At 44.7% G+C, this 14,842-nt stretch overlaps 1 protein-coding gene across 1 annotated transcript in view; it reads right to left on the reverse strand.

Annotated features, from left to right (window-relative positions):
• The window catches only part of LOC8053349 (contactin-2), a 136,685-nt gene that overhangs the window by 70,713 nt on the left and 51,130 nt on the right, over positions 1-14,842 (reverse strand). The window lies entirely within an intron of this gene.

Here is a 14,842-nt window from a genome sequence, read left to right on the forward strand (position 1 = left end):
AACAAACACGTGGCATGATTGAGCACGCGCTTTGAGTTACAAAAACTATAATTTGCATTGCATTGCAGAATCTGGACAAGAAAGAGATGTGTGTATTACTTATGACGCTACGAGAGGTACACAACTCTCCTGAGATCGTGTTATTGGTGATTTTAATTGAGTGTGAAAATATGCTATTTCAGTCAAGAATCGGCTGTTTTCTGTGGTAGTTACGATCATCTAACAGAAATATTTCAAATTTTGACATAGCCAGACGATCTGTCCCCCGGTAGCTTATGTTATATACGACATACCGCACCAAAAACAAAAAAACAAATATAAAAACATTTTTTTTTTTTTAACACGATAAAGGCGTTGTGGATGTTTACACTGCCGGGTCGTGAATGTGACCCCTTGACGCTGCGAAACATAAATGTTCTAATACCGAACGATGCCGTCTCTGAAAGCTAGTTTAATTATCCGCACTGTTCTTGGATCTCAGGAATGAAAACATGTCTAGGCCTAATAAAAAAGTAAAACTGCGGAGCGCAACCTCGATAAGTACAATCAGGCGGCAGGCGAGGGAAATATCACTGATGTACCAGAAGAAAATTAAGTACTACTTTCCGTAAGTCAGAAAAATAAGAGATGTGCTTAATACGTACCGCGCTGTGAGCTCAGCTAAATAACTGTCTTAAAATAGCGGTATTTCTGTTTTAACAGTGGGTAAAGTTGACCACCTTCAAACAAACTTCGGCTGCATCACTGTGGCAGTTTGACCACTTACTCATTTTCTCATTTTGCTCTCAATATTCCCATTATTATTACCTTCTTTACTTCGTTGAAAGGACTTGCGCTGTTTGCCTACTACACTGACCCAGAAATTAGCACGGAGGGAGCGAATTATCCCGGCAAAACAAGAGGACCACGGCTTGTGCATTGCATCAATTTAAATTTGGGCTCGCACTTCTTATTTCCACATTTTGCGTGATTTTTACCCTAAAGTAAGGGGCCGGCAACTGCAAAAAACATTAAAAAAATATTAAAAAGAAATAAAAAACGTAGTAAAAAAAACAATAAACTTCGCGCTTCCGAGATTCGAACCACCGACCATACGATCACCCGCATCGCGCGTTAACCACCAAGACCAAATCACCAAATCGAAAACGCGTTGTTTTTAGTAGTTTATATGTCTGCTGAGTTCGTTTAAATATATTGTACGGTTAGTTTCGTATGTAATTTTTTGTTACGTGTTCAGGACGTATTTCTAATATTGTGGCAATTTTTGCATACTCAATGATTTATTATTACTGTGTCTTTTAATAGTTTTTTAATGCGCTTTGCTGATCGTTTTATTGCAAGCGTGTTGAAGATACGCGCACATAGATTCCGTAAAGTCGTTAGACAAACATAATAGCCAACGAACGCGATCCAATCCGATCCGCAGCCTTGTTTTGCCGGACGTGATGGCCGTATGTGTTTCACGTCTCTGTCTTGAGGTCAATTTAGCGATTAGTCGTGATGCGTGGAGTTTAACTTAGTTTCAAATGTGTCCGAAAAAGAAGGAAGCGACTGTGAGCCGTGGAACTACGTCGAATCTGCTCAACAGCCAAGATCATGGCACGGTCGTTTCAAAGTAAGTTCCTTTCTTTGCCCGTTAGGGCTAGATTATTCTTTTTCCCGTTCAAAATGCTTGTTGTTGTCTAGATCGCTTGCTTTTACCAGTATTACTAATTGTGCGCGAATGGTGCTATGCGAGGCTGTTTTGCTTCGTTCACAAATAGGCTGTGTACTCGGTCCAGGTCCATCAATAGCGGCGGAACTTTTTGGGAAATGGGGGGGGGGGGGGGACGGCGGCGCCGGCGGCGGCGGCGGCGCCGGCGGCGGCGGCGGGCGTGCGGGCGGCCGGCCGGCCAGCCGGCCAGCCGGCGGGTGGAGGCGGAAAGGGGAGGGGGAGGGGGGGAAGTTTGATTGCCTCCCTCCACTGTATTGTTCACTGGTAAACTAGGATGTCTGGAAGAGCGCGGTGCCCCCCCCCCCCCCCCCCAAAAAAAAAAAAAAAAATAAAGCACTTAACTTAGCGCGGTGCCCCTCCATCGTCTAAGCTCTAGGTTAGCAACTACGGGTGGATTTCGTGTGGGTATTTGCGACCGGAGAGCTGAGCCAGGCAAAAGGCAGAGGAGGATTGAGCAAGTCCGTAGCTTCCGCCGCGCAGTCGTCTGCAAACGGCTTCATTTTCGTGACTCGTTATCAGAAAAGAATTGTCAAAAATTGGTGCCGCGATGAATTCATCCCATGGTGATTTGCATAGCATACCGCTCCTGATCGCAAAACTTTGTGCCCACGAAATAATTTTTTGATGCCGCTTCTGGGGAAATTTACAAGCATGTCCTGGATTAAGGTAGTGTCTCGCCAGTTTATGAGAGGTATATCTAGTTCAGTGTAAGTATATAGTGTTAGACATGCCTCACCCAATCCCTGTATTTTTTCGTTTGGTACTGCCTTGAGTGAATGGTGTAGGTTGTAATTGTTTTTAGTTCTTGCATGATTGTAGTAAGGTGGTGAGCTTTACTAATTGAACACCTTGAAAAACAGTTCACCACAAAAGGCAAGGAGACAAGCAGAGTTACGTGTAAACCATACGCAAGCGCAGACTCTCGACTCGCATGAACAGAGAAGGAAAAAAATAAAGAATGCGGAAGGAGCTCAAGCACAGGCCCAAGTGGAATGCGCCGATTCACCCATTAGCAAGAGCAGATTTTAAAACCATAATTTCCTTGTCTGTTAAGGCAACAGATTGATGGCCAATACATAAAGACAGCTTAATCTCTCTCTAAAGTCTACGATGAATTGTCACCTACTTATGCACTATTTACACTGCTCGTGTGTCATCCTTATAGCCTCGTCCCACTTGAGCGACAGACAGCAACAAACGACAGCGACACATGACGAGCGACACACGACGCACGCTGTCCCACCTGGCGGACACGACGCAGGACACGGGGACGAGGAAACTTCTTTCCTAGTGGGATTGGAGTTGTCAACAAAACACTTCAAAATACACAGATAAACAGTCTGGCGATGCGGTTTTCATATTTTGCTCTTTGGGCATTAAATGCGCCGACAAACACGGTGAAAGTGGAGACAATTACTTTGTTTCTTGATTAAAGCTTCCGCTTCTCTTCATTTGCCGTTGGCGACTTTCCACAAACAGTCGTGACAATTGACACCAAACTTTTTCTGAACTAGAATACCCGAATCGTTCCTTTTTTTGGGGGGGGGTCGTTCGAGGAATTCTAAGTTAGCACCAAGGAATTTCACCCTGATTTTGAGGATGTTTAAAACTTCATATCCGAATGATCGAGGGCAGGCGTTTTATGGGGGACAATACGGCATCCCGATCATCACAGAACGTGATGACAAGTCTCGTCTGCCGGAATGGCTTGCCGCGGAACGTCGTGTCCTACTTCGTGGTGAGCGGTCTTTGGTCAGTCCTCGAACATGGGTGTATCCATCCTGATTTAGGGGCGTAGACCTCGGCGTCTTGAAGCACCAAATCGCGCACCAAGTTTTTGCGAGCAAAACCAGCCACAGACAAGCCTTTTGCAACATGACTGCCCAGCGCCAGCAAGCAAGCCGCGCCCGCAACCACTATGAGCAATCGAGGGACTGGAACTGCGGGAACGGGGAGAGGCCGCCAAGGGCTTCTCTGAAGGTCGAGCGGTGGAGCAAGCCACGGGAGGAAGGGTGGAAGGGTGGAAAGAGAGGCAACAGAGGGCACAAGCGGGCGAGGAGGATAAGTTTGTATCCGACAGATGTTCCTCGGTGGGACTGCTTGTTGCGCTTCAAGTCTAACAACAGACAAGAACTCGTCCGTCGTCGATGGTTTGTCGGCGATTGTCGCGGGTGTTGGCCGTTGCAGTGGGACAGCATCAGCGACACGGAACTTTGTGGTGTCGTCGGACAAAAATCGGTGTTTGTCACTCTAGTGGGACGAGGCTTTTAGAGAAAACTTGAATAATTAGCAGATACTGTGAAAAACATACAAGGGAATTATTTTAGGCCTTTGTTATTCATAGTATGGGCCACCAATGTGTTCGCACATCCGTCTGTTACCTGAGCTGCCAAGAAAATCGTGTTTACAGTCTTATGCATATGGGTGGGAGTCAGCACGTTCCACTTGGACCTGCTTGAACTTTTGCTAAAGCTCCTTCCGCATTCTTTATTTTTTTTCTTCTCCAATTTGTGAGTTGGGAGTCTACACTCGTATGTAGTGTATGTATTCCTCTCCTTTATTCCTTGTTTTTTGTCTGTTATTTTTCAGGATGTTCAATCAGAATGAACTCACCACCTTATTACATGGAAAGGCTGTTGTTAATTCCAAAGTGTCTGTAAAACAATCTACCTGACATCTTTTGCTCACGCCCCGGTTTCTGAAGCTCACGTTCTCCGAACACAGCCTTTCTGATTTCTCTGATTCTTTTTCTTTTTTCTTTTATGCTCAATAGATCAAGTTGTGAGTGTGCACCAGTCTGCGTCCTCTGTGTTCCTATCCTTTTGTCCTTGTCTTTTTGTGTACTTTTTTCAAGTTGGTCCATGATATTTTTTATCGTATATTCTAATCTGTGTTTTGATCTTTATACTTGCTGCAGTCCTTACCAAGTAGAAGTTGGCATTCACTTTCACCATCCTGATGTGAGTGTCCTGAGGCGACACAGAATGACAGCATCCTCTGCTGAAGGCCAGGCATGATGGAAGACTGCCAAGGCTGTTCATGGTAAGGTGCTCTATATATTGAGCAATATAATAGCAACTTACTGCTGATAGGATTGTTTTTAACGCAGACTGTGTTTATGGACTGGCCTTTAGCAATTCCGATGCCACTCACGTGGAATGAAACACTCTAGGGAAATTGCGCATCCCATTCGTAAATGGAATGCTGAGTTTACAACAGAAGTGCGTCTCAACTTGCTGCCAGTATTGCTGTGTGTGTTGTGTTTGTATTTTTATTTGTTTGTTTAATATTCCCAATAATGGCTGCAGCCTTCCCATTGGAAGTGGCAACACGCAAACACAAATGGACAGCAAGAGAGGTGAACAGCGCCACTCACGCCGTTCGCCACCGCACCCATTGGTTTTCGGAGAGGTTTGCAGTATTGGTCTCTATGGTATTTGGTCATATATCGCACATGAACACAACCAGGGCACTGTGCCTACAATTCAGCACTCGCAAGATTTGCGTGAATACACCCTGCAGCTGGTCGCACTTTCAGAGTAATTTTAATGTTGCAAAAATGAATAATGACATTGGCATATTTCTCGTGCCAAATCCTTCATGCCTGTTCCGAACTCTGATATCCACGAGATCACAGTAGAGTCGTTTCTGTTGTACAGTAAAACCTCCCTAATTCAACCCCCGCTAATTCGGATAATCTGAACTGTCGATCCGGTCCCGTCAAACATATGTATTAGTCAATGGCAGCAAACGCTCATTAATTCGGAGGGAACGCGGCGCACTATGGTTTATTCGGACAAATTCGGCAGGTGGTGCTAGCTACCGTCTGTTCCAAAGGGTATGACCGCTATCCATCCGAAGTGCGCACGTGGTTTTTCCGGTTTTCCAATGGTTCTTCGCTCTTTCGGTTCTCCGTGTTTCGCACCAGTTTTGCTCTGGATCGCCGTGCTTCAGCTCGTTACTCTCCTGGCATGGAAGCAGCAGAAGCATTGCTGCAACGGAAAAAGGGTAGCACAAGTGACCGACGACCGGAACGGCAAAATCGCGACACGCGGGGCTATTGTTCCCGAGCGTGCCAATAGCGAGAGTGACAGTCACGTTTTATGCCTCAACGCGGGGATCCTAAAGCCCGCCATTTTAACAACTATCCTATCCCTCAATTTTTCGCCGGCCACCCCTGCATTGAAAAATGCAACGTGACTGGCACTCTCGCTATCGGCGCTCGGGGAAAATAGCGCCGGCTGTCGCGATTTCGCCGCTCCGATTACTGGTCAGTTTTGCTACTCGTTTTCCGTTGCAGCTGTACTAGGCTAAGAATTTAGCGACGAAAGTGGAAATACTGAGGGCCTTGGAGGGCGGCGTCTCTCGACAAGTGATGGAAGGTTGCGACGTCAAGAGAAGCACTTTGGCTACATACGTAAAAATTGTGGCCGATATCCTACAGGCTTTCGAGAGCGAGAAGTTCAACACGAAAAGAAAGCGGCCTTGGAAGGTGGTGCACCCGAAACTAGAAGAGGCCTTGCTTTACTACATTGTCAGCGCACGGGATGCGTAGCTCCGACAGTGCGAGTGCGGTGGATCACTCGACCGCGCTAAGGAAAGTTGCCGTCTCCGCCCAAGTGTCGTCCAGAAAGCAGGCGGTAATAACAGATTTCTTCTCAAAATAAAGGAAACGTTTTCGCGCAGCTTTCTTTGTTCTTTCGATATTTCGACCTTCGGATAATTCAGACATTTTTGCCGGTCCCATGAGATCCAAATTAACGAGGTTTTACTGTAGTGGCACGGCAGACTCTATACTAGTTTTGCTTCAATCTTTGTAAGGGGGATGCTGTAATCCAATTCTACTCATCCCTGGTGTACTAGATAGCACCATATTTGCAGAGATAGTCTTCAGATTTTGTAGTTCCATCGAAATATATTTCAGCTTATAAAATATTTGTTATTTGGCTTGTAAATTTTCAAGCAGATCTAGATTGAAGGCAGCAAATATCTTACCTGCAGTCATGGTATGTGTCCGAAGTATATTGCATTAACATAATTGACCCAACCTCTGATTTTTGTTTTCAGTGCCTCTAGCGAATTGTGGATGCTAGGATTGCTTTTGTTTGTTTCACATTATCTACAACACTTTTTTCACCTTTATACTCAGTGCAGCTCTTGCCGAACGGAAGCTAGCATCGACTAGGCCAATTCGTTCCTGCATCACCAGCCGACCTGAGGATCAGGTCCATGGCAGTCTGCAAAGGTTGTTGATGGTAAGCTGCCTTATATATACAGCTGTGTAATAGCAGCTTGTCCTGGATGACAAGTTGAAATGTGTGTTTATGTTTTAGAAAGTGAAATTCGCATGGGCATACTTGCAACGTGAAAGCTTACCAAGCCTGTTCTGGTCTTTCATCCTTTTGAGATTTCAGTACAGCCGTTTCTGCTGCACACATACTGCCTACTTCGGCCAGGTAGAGACTTGATACATATGAAGGTATGCAGGCGATTATCAACTGCTCAGTGCTGTTTCTGGTGACGTTCTCTCCTTATCAGATGACTTACCATGCTTGGTTCGCAAAGCATTTTAAAAGGAGAGCAAGTTCGCTGGTGCATGATGCTCCCAGTACTGAGCAGTCGACGATCGCTTGTTCACACTCGTGGAGATCACGACTGTACTTCAAGCTCGGCAAGTGTGACACTTATGTGATTCAGCCTAGCTGTGGTGTGCTGAGCGGTATATGTAGAGCTAGTTTACTTGTGCACACACAGTGGCTGTGCGGTATAAAACGCGCCCAATTGGCAACTTTAATGCAGTCTCGTGTAGTTCCATTGATGTTTTCTTTTGGCGTGCATGATATGTGTTCACACTTTTTTTTTTCCTCGCTTACCGACAGTCCTAACTGTCTGCAGAGAGTAAGTGTGAAACATGCCAACAAGCCTCTAAAGCAGTATGCAGTGCAATTTTGGTCTATTGTGCAAGCGAGGAAGAAGACTGCTCGTTTGGCTGTTTAGGCTGCGACATAGACATTAGATAGTTTTATCTGAGCATTGTTACGACCCGCTCCACTCAAAAGGAAAGCACCTGCATACTCACAACGCTCGGTCAGCAACGACCAGTCGGAGCGCAGATGCCGACTGAGCGTTACGTGCGTGCCCGGTTACTTTCCTGCTCAGTGGCTGAGCGGAGCGGCCAGTAAAAAGCGCTCAGCTAAAACTTTTTCTGATAGGGGGTGGCTGACACATAGATATTTCAGGCAGAAGGATGGCCGACATTGACTCACATCAATTCTCAGTATGAGCAGCTCTCATCGCAATACGGAAATTATGATTCAAAATTCCTCTACCCCTTTCTGAAGGTTTTGAAGGTGCTCCTAGCAGTATTGTTGGGCTAGACATAATCATACCCAGATCCACTCCAATAAATTCTAAGAGGATGAAGTCAGTTGCCACATAGCTTGTGCAAAGCTAAATCTGGAACTCACTCCTCCTTCCTGTTTTTCACTGTATTGAGAACCTTGCCTCAGTATGTGATGGGTCTGTGAAGAAAATTGACCAGATAAGCAATATTACTCAGAAAATAGATGTCCCATACATATTAACCTGCACCTACCGGCCACTGTACACCACCTCACTACTGATTTGTTATCTTTCTATTGATTTGCCTGAACTGTTCGCACCTGTAGATATTAATGATGATCACGAGGGAATGTTTGTTGTCATATGATGTCATATGCTTAAAGTAAGTGAGGCTTGCGGGCGTTTTCAAGGGCTATGGGGCATGCCGATGGTAAACACTCAATGTGAGTTTATGGTAGACGCTAATAATATATACTAGTTTCTGGGTAAGTCGCTATTTTTTATTTGGTGAAGTCTGCAGATGAGTTTTAGTCAGGTTGCCATTATGTGGGAACACAGGGGCCATACTCTGCAATATATTATATGTTTACATGTGTCTACCCAATCTCATTAGTATGTGTACAACAATGAGCTGTATTCGCGACTCCAACGATCTATAGGGGGCGCCACCACCAAACAAACATGGCGGCTGGGAACAGGTCGCGTCGGCTCAGCCGGGCCGCCTGAACGGGTAGCGCATTCAATTTAACAGATTTTCTTTTGTTTAATGCCCTATTTTATAGGTATTTCAACTGCGACGGTTAAGTGTAGCCGGTGCAGATAAACTTGCAGAGCATAGTTTTGTTTTCCCGGTGCTTTTTGTTCTTTTCATGTCAAACTTTTGTTTCGGAGGTTTCGTTCATTACCGAAACTATGGGCTCCGGAGAGACGGTAATAGACTCTAATCAGTTTTGATCAGGTAAGGAAAGCAGCGATGACTAGAGAATTGTTCCACCGACAGTAATTTTCAACTAACTCGCATCACTCGACCATACGACTTATCTGTCGGCGAAATCGAGCTTTTGTGCGTATTAAGAAACAGCTCCAGTCGTCTGCTCGATCAGCAACACAGGCTGCAGGAATATTACGAAAATTAAGCAAGCGCTTCTTGAGCCAAGCTTGAGCTTCTTGAGCCCCACTAAGCAGCTGATACTCTTATTTCAACTCAGGTTTTAGTGACAATCGAAGTCATTTTGACGAATGTGCGGGTTATGCATTATATTACGTACCATGTCCCACTAAAGGGATATTAGTATATTATTTGGGCTGAAATATGAGCTTACTTGACAAGCTATTAGGTGAACTGCTGAATCAAAGTATATTTGACAGACGGAGAGATACTACCTAAACTCAGCCATATGGTTCTAGCCGGCAGCACGGAGATGATTGCGGACAAATTTGAAGATAGTCTTCATCGGAGATTCACGCAGAACCCCTCTGCATTAAACTTGACTTCAAATCCTGAATGGAGAAAGAGAGTATCTTTTGTGGCCGGACAACCTGAGCAATGTAGACGGATATTGCTGCTGGCTTCAACGAGGGTATATTATAAATATTGGAGGCGCAATAGATCATAATGTTGTGACAGCTTCTAACTTTGCGAGACGCGTCCCCCATTTTTTGAAAGCAGACAATATCCCTCATTAATCGTATGCAGCGAGGAGGTTTTCGAGAATCAAGTAGATGCGAAATCAGCCCAACTTTTTCGGTGTGGTCCAGAGGCTTTTTCGGTGAAAAGCTGCCAAGATGAATAGCCAATGCACCGACCAGCGTGGGTGGCTCAATCTTGACGCTAATCAAACACAGCCAAATTCAAGAAAAGCAGCTATTGAACCTTCCCATTCACTTGACTGCAGCATTGGGGTTCCCTCCAGTGAAACACCTCGTCTGTTTTACATACCACTTATCAGTTACCGAGTAGTCGTCACTTTGAATGTCATTCGGGACAGAGAAGATATCAAAACGTTTTTCCTTGATTCCTCCCCATCCAAGAAATTGAAAGCACGCGATTGTGTGTTGTGGAGTAAACAGGCTTTCAAACACGTGATAGAAAAAAACAATTTACTGAGGCTTCATCACACTGATGAGCACTCAGGCAAACTTGAGAAATATTCAGACCTTCATCAAATTACATTGTTTGCCACCGCGTCGACAACACGTGTCCGCGAAAGCCGCCAGAGACGTGGAGAGGCGCAGAGCGACCTGTTCTGGCTGGTTCCCGGTTTTCCCGCTTGGTGCTGTCCGTTTTGCTAGGGTCGCGAATATGTCAAGGATATGATTTGTCATTGTCTCAGTAAGACTAATGAATCGCTATATTTACCTAAAAATGCTGGATCTCTCGCACCTATCGGGACGAACGGCAATGTTAAACTACATGCCAACTACTCCGGCGAGTTTGCCCGTCTCTCGACATGCCCTTTTGAATTAAAGTAGATGATTTCCACGAGCCTTTCTTTGAAGTGGGCCTTCATGCAAATAGCTAACCTTGATTATGAGATAACTCGGCCATTTTTGCCGCTTGGTTATCCAGTGTGTTGTAACAGGTGTCCCTTAGGGCAATCAAAGTATTTTTGTTTTGATATAGTTTCCAGATTGAAAATGAAATGAAGACAATTAACGCATTGGTTACAAAAAGTTTTTCTTTTACATGGGCTTCTTGTCTCATGCCTCTGGTTTTCTGGCCACTTGATTAGCTTGGTTTATCTTTTTAGAGGTGATACTTCGTTTTTGTGCTTTTGTTTTGGGTGTTTTTCAGGCTGATTTTCTTTTTTTTTGTTCTCAATAGTGTGTATATATTGCGCCGTTGAGTTCAATGAAAATTTGGTTTCGAGTCAGCGCTCTGTCCGTGTCCTTTACCCTGTCCGTCATCCTTTGCGCTGTTTTAACCTTTTAAGCGCTTGCCCAGTTTGGAATTTCTGGATTATCATGTGCAGCTGGTATTGATTTACCCTGTCATTTTACTGTGCTGTTGATTCTCTTTGCAGGTGCTCTAATGAAGGACTCCCCTTCCTGGGTGCATGGTCGACTTGCATCACAAGCTGCATGAAAAGTGTGAAGAACATTTCCTAGGCCCGTGACATGCAGCCTCTTTCATCCAGCGCACTCCTCTAGCGACAAGCCCATGATGACCAGCCAAGCTGTAGCTTCACTGGAGCTGACAATAAACAATTACGGTAACAATTTTGTATGTTTTATTTGCTATCATGTGTATGAGCGACAGATGGCTGTGGCAGCCGCTTTACCAATAAGGTGTATACCTATGCCAGAAATTTACTTTCATGTACAGTGCAACATAATTGTTTACACTCATTTGTTGTTAAAATTATTCTTCTTATGAACTACATCATTTCTATTCAGGTGTAAATTGCACACAAAACCACATGTTAGGCTGTATGACAAGACCGGGAACTGTACGATTTTAGCCCGCTAGCCTGGGGTCTTGCTGGTATCTTGCGGTACTGCTGGTAGTGTACCGGGGATTTGTGCTGGCAGCAGCCCGGGAACTCGCTGGGACAAAACAAGCCCGGGAACTGTATGGCTTGAGGCCGCTAACCTGGGGTCTTGCTGGTATCTTGCCGCGTTTCTGGTACTACGCTGGGGATTTGTGCTGGCAGCAGCCCGGGAACTCACTGGGACAAAACAAGCCCGGGGACTGTATGGCTTGAGGCCGCTAGCCTGGGGTCTTGCTGGTATCTTACCGCGTTACTGGTACTACGCTGGGGATTTGTGCTGGCAGCATCCCGGGAACTCGCTGGGACGCCCAGTGCCGGGCGTCCCAGTCAGTCCCAGTCACTGGCCAGTGACTGGCAATCTCACTGGCCCGTTGTCGCCCCGCGGTGCGTTTCCAGCGTCGCCCCAGTAGGATCTTACCGGCAGACCGGTACCGCCCCAGTCCCAAACCGGCGAGTTGTGCTACTTGGGGACCGGCCAGTCCGATTCAGTTTTCCTTATTTTTTTTTTTTTTTGCACGCAGATAACAGCGCAATTGGACTTTGTTAGTCTTTTTATCTAGCATAATATTATACGACAACTGGCACACCAAAATCTGCGCATCTGCGCTTGAAAGTTCCAAAATGACGCGATTTTAAACAGAGTTTGCACGCCAGCCGGACGCTAGCTACAGCCCACTCGGCGGAGCGGACGAGATGCGGGGTTAGAGGGGGAGTGCATTTTTTTCTCTTTTACCCTCTCTGCTATGACCCTAATGGAACGGTCTATATCAAGTGTCCTCTTCAGTTAATTAAGACTTAGTGAGTGAGTTTGCGACCCTGTTTCAAGGATTAAGATGCACGCTCCGATCATTTTAACTTTAACAATGCGGATGATGGCGATATTTTAGACGTTCTGCAGGAAAGTTATTCGCTTTTTTACAATATGTATGATCCTGTTACGAGTACTACCGATGAATTGTGGTTACGGCTTAGGGGTATAGTTCAGCACTGCATTCAGAAGTTTGTTCCATTGCGTATTAGGAGAGTGAAAACGTTTAACCCATGGATTACACGTGACATTCTACATTTGAAGCGTAAAATACGTCGAGTTCGTAAATTTGGTAACGGGAATAACATCTCGTCTTTACCGTTTTTGCTCAGACAGTTGAGGTCTTCTGTTAAAAATTCTAAACACTGTTTTTTTAACGTTACCTTGCATAACTATCTGCTTAGTGATCCCTGAAAGATTTGGATGTTTTTGAAACGAAAGAAATGTTCATTCTCGGACATGAAACTGTGCAATATCCTAACAAATAACAAGCAGCTAATTTCAAATGCTTTCAACGAGTACTTCACGTCTATGTTTACTGTGGAAACGGGAATGGTTCCAAGTTATGAGAGTTCTAGAATAGTGATTCCGGACATCAGCATTACTGAAGAGGGGTTTTTTGCGGCCCTCCTTAACCTTGACGTTAGGAAGAGCCACGGTCCCGACGACATTCCGAATGTTTTTTTGTTTAGATACGCTGAATGGTCGGCAAAGTTTTTGCATTTGATTTATTGCCATAGTCTCAATACGGGAGACGTCCCTGATGAATGGAAAAAGGCTAGGATGATACCAATATTTAAATCGGGTGACAGTCAATGCGTCGAAAACTACAGACCTGTTTCACTTGTGTGTACGGCCAGTAAAGTTATTGAACACTTCGTATTCAAACATCTTATAACATTTTTTTCGAGGACAGTATGTTTTTTCAGGACGAACAGAATGGATTCAGACTGGGGTTTTCCACTGTAACACAACTTGTTCATACGATACACGAAGTTGCGGTTGTCATTGATATCGGCGGACAGACAGATGTTATCTTTTTAGATTTCGCAAAAGCATTCGGTCGCGTCTCCCATGACAAACCACTGCATAAGTTACGCTTCATCATCAGTAATGGGAACATATTACGATGGCTCGATCCCTATCTTACTAACCGTGCGCAGTGTGTTAGTGTTGACTGTGTTTTTTCCCCCGAGTCACCCGTTTTCTCGGGCGTGCCCCAGGGCTCGGTCCTGGGGCCGCTTTTGTTTTTAAGTTTTATTAACGACTTTAAGATACACCACCCCGATGTACAAGGTAGATTTTTTCGCTGACGATTGTGTTTTATTTGCTAAGGTAAACAACCCGTCTGATCAAGAAGAATTAAATTATTGTCTATCTTTGGTTCATGCATGGTGCATAAAATGTAATATGATTCTGAACTGTAAAAAGTGCGTTCAAATGACCGTGACGCGGAAGAACAAACCTTTGTTTTTCACATATTCTATCATTGGAGTACCGCTCGAGACGGTTAAACAATATCAATACCTCGGAATTTTAATTACCTCTGATTTGTCATGGAGTGCACATATTGAGTTTGTAGCTCGTAAAGCAATCCGGAAGCTCTGGTTTTTGAAAGAAAATATAAACCTCTGTTCACTTAAAACTAAACTGGCTGCTTATAAAACCATCATAAGACCAATGATAGAGTATGCATGTATTGTATGGGACCGTCATACAAAGGTGTCAATCCATATGTTAGAAACTGTGCAAAAAAAACATTGCGGTTTGTGTACAACCGTTATGGTTTTATGTCATCCGCTGCAGATTTGTATCCAAGAACGGGACTGAGTGATTTAGCAACCCGGAGAAAAACAGAACGGCTGACGTTTCTTTATAATATGATACAAGGTAATTTGCGACTGCATCTATCTGGTTACACTTCATTTAACGAAACAAGGTCAACGAGAAGCAAACACCAATTAACACTTGTCGAACCATTGTGTCAAACCACTTTGTTTAAAGCATCCTTTTTTCCTAGAACCTCGTGTGAGTGGAATCAGCTTCCTGAAGTGTTTTAAATTTGAGATCATTGGATACTTTTAGTGAAGCCCTACTCTCGCACTTTGTTGAGTAGTGGCTCTCTCTGTTTGTTTGTACTGCTTCCGCTTGTTGAATATTTTTTTTGTACACCTCCTGCCTGGGCGTTCTACAGAATCCTGGCAGTATCACCAAATAAGTAAATAAGTAAATAAATAAAATAGAGCCTGGTACTCAAAGACGACGCGCGACCCGTCGCCATGACTCCCAGAAGGGTACCGCATGCGCTTCGAGGCCCACTACAAAAGGGGTTGACCCGCGTTGAATCGGAAGGAGTCATCGCTAAAATGGACGAGGCGTCGGACTGGGTGAATCCGCTAATAATCGTTAAAAAGGACGATGGGCGATGGAGAGTTTGCCTTGACCCACGACACATCAACCGCAGTTTAAAACGAGAACACTACGCAC

The sequence above is a fragment of the Ixodes scapularis genome, unplaced genomic scaffold (genome assembly GCF_016920785.2).
Source record: "Ixodes scapularis isolate PalLabHiFi unplaced genomic scaffold, ASM1692078v2 PGA_scaffold0__279_contigs__length_252992795, whole genome shotgun sequence".
Taxonomy (NCBI): Eukaryota; Metazoa; Arthropoda; class Arachnida; order Ixodida; family Ixodidae; genus Ixodes; species Ixodes scapularis.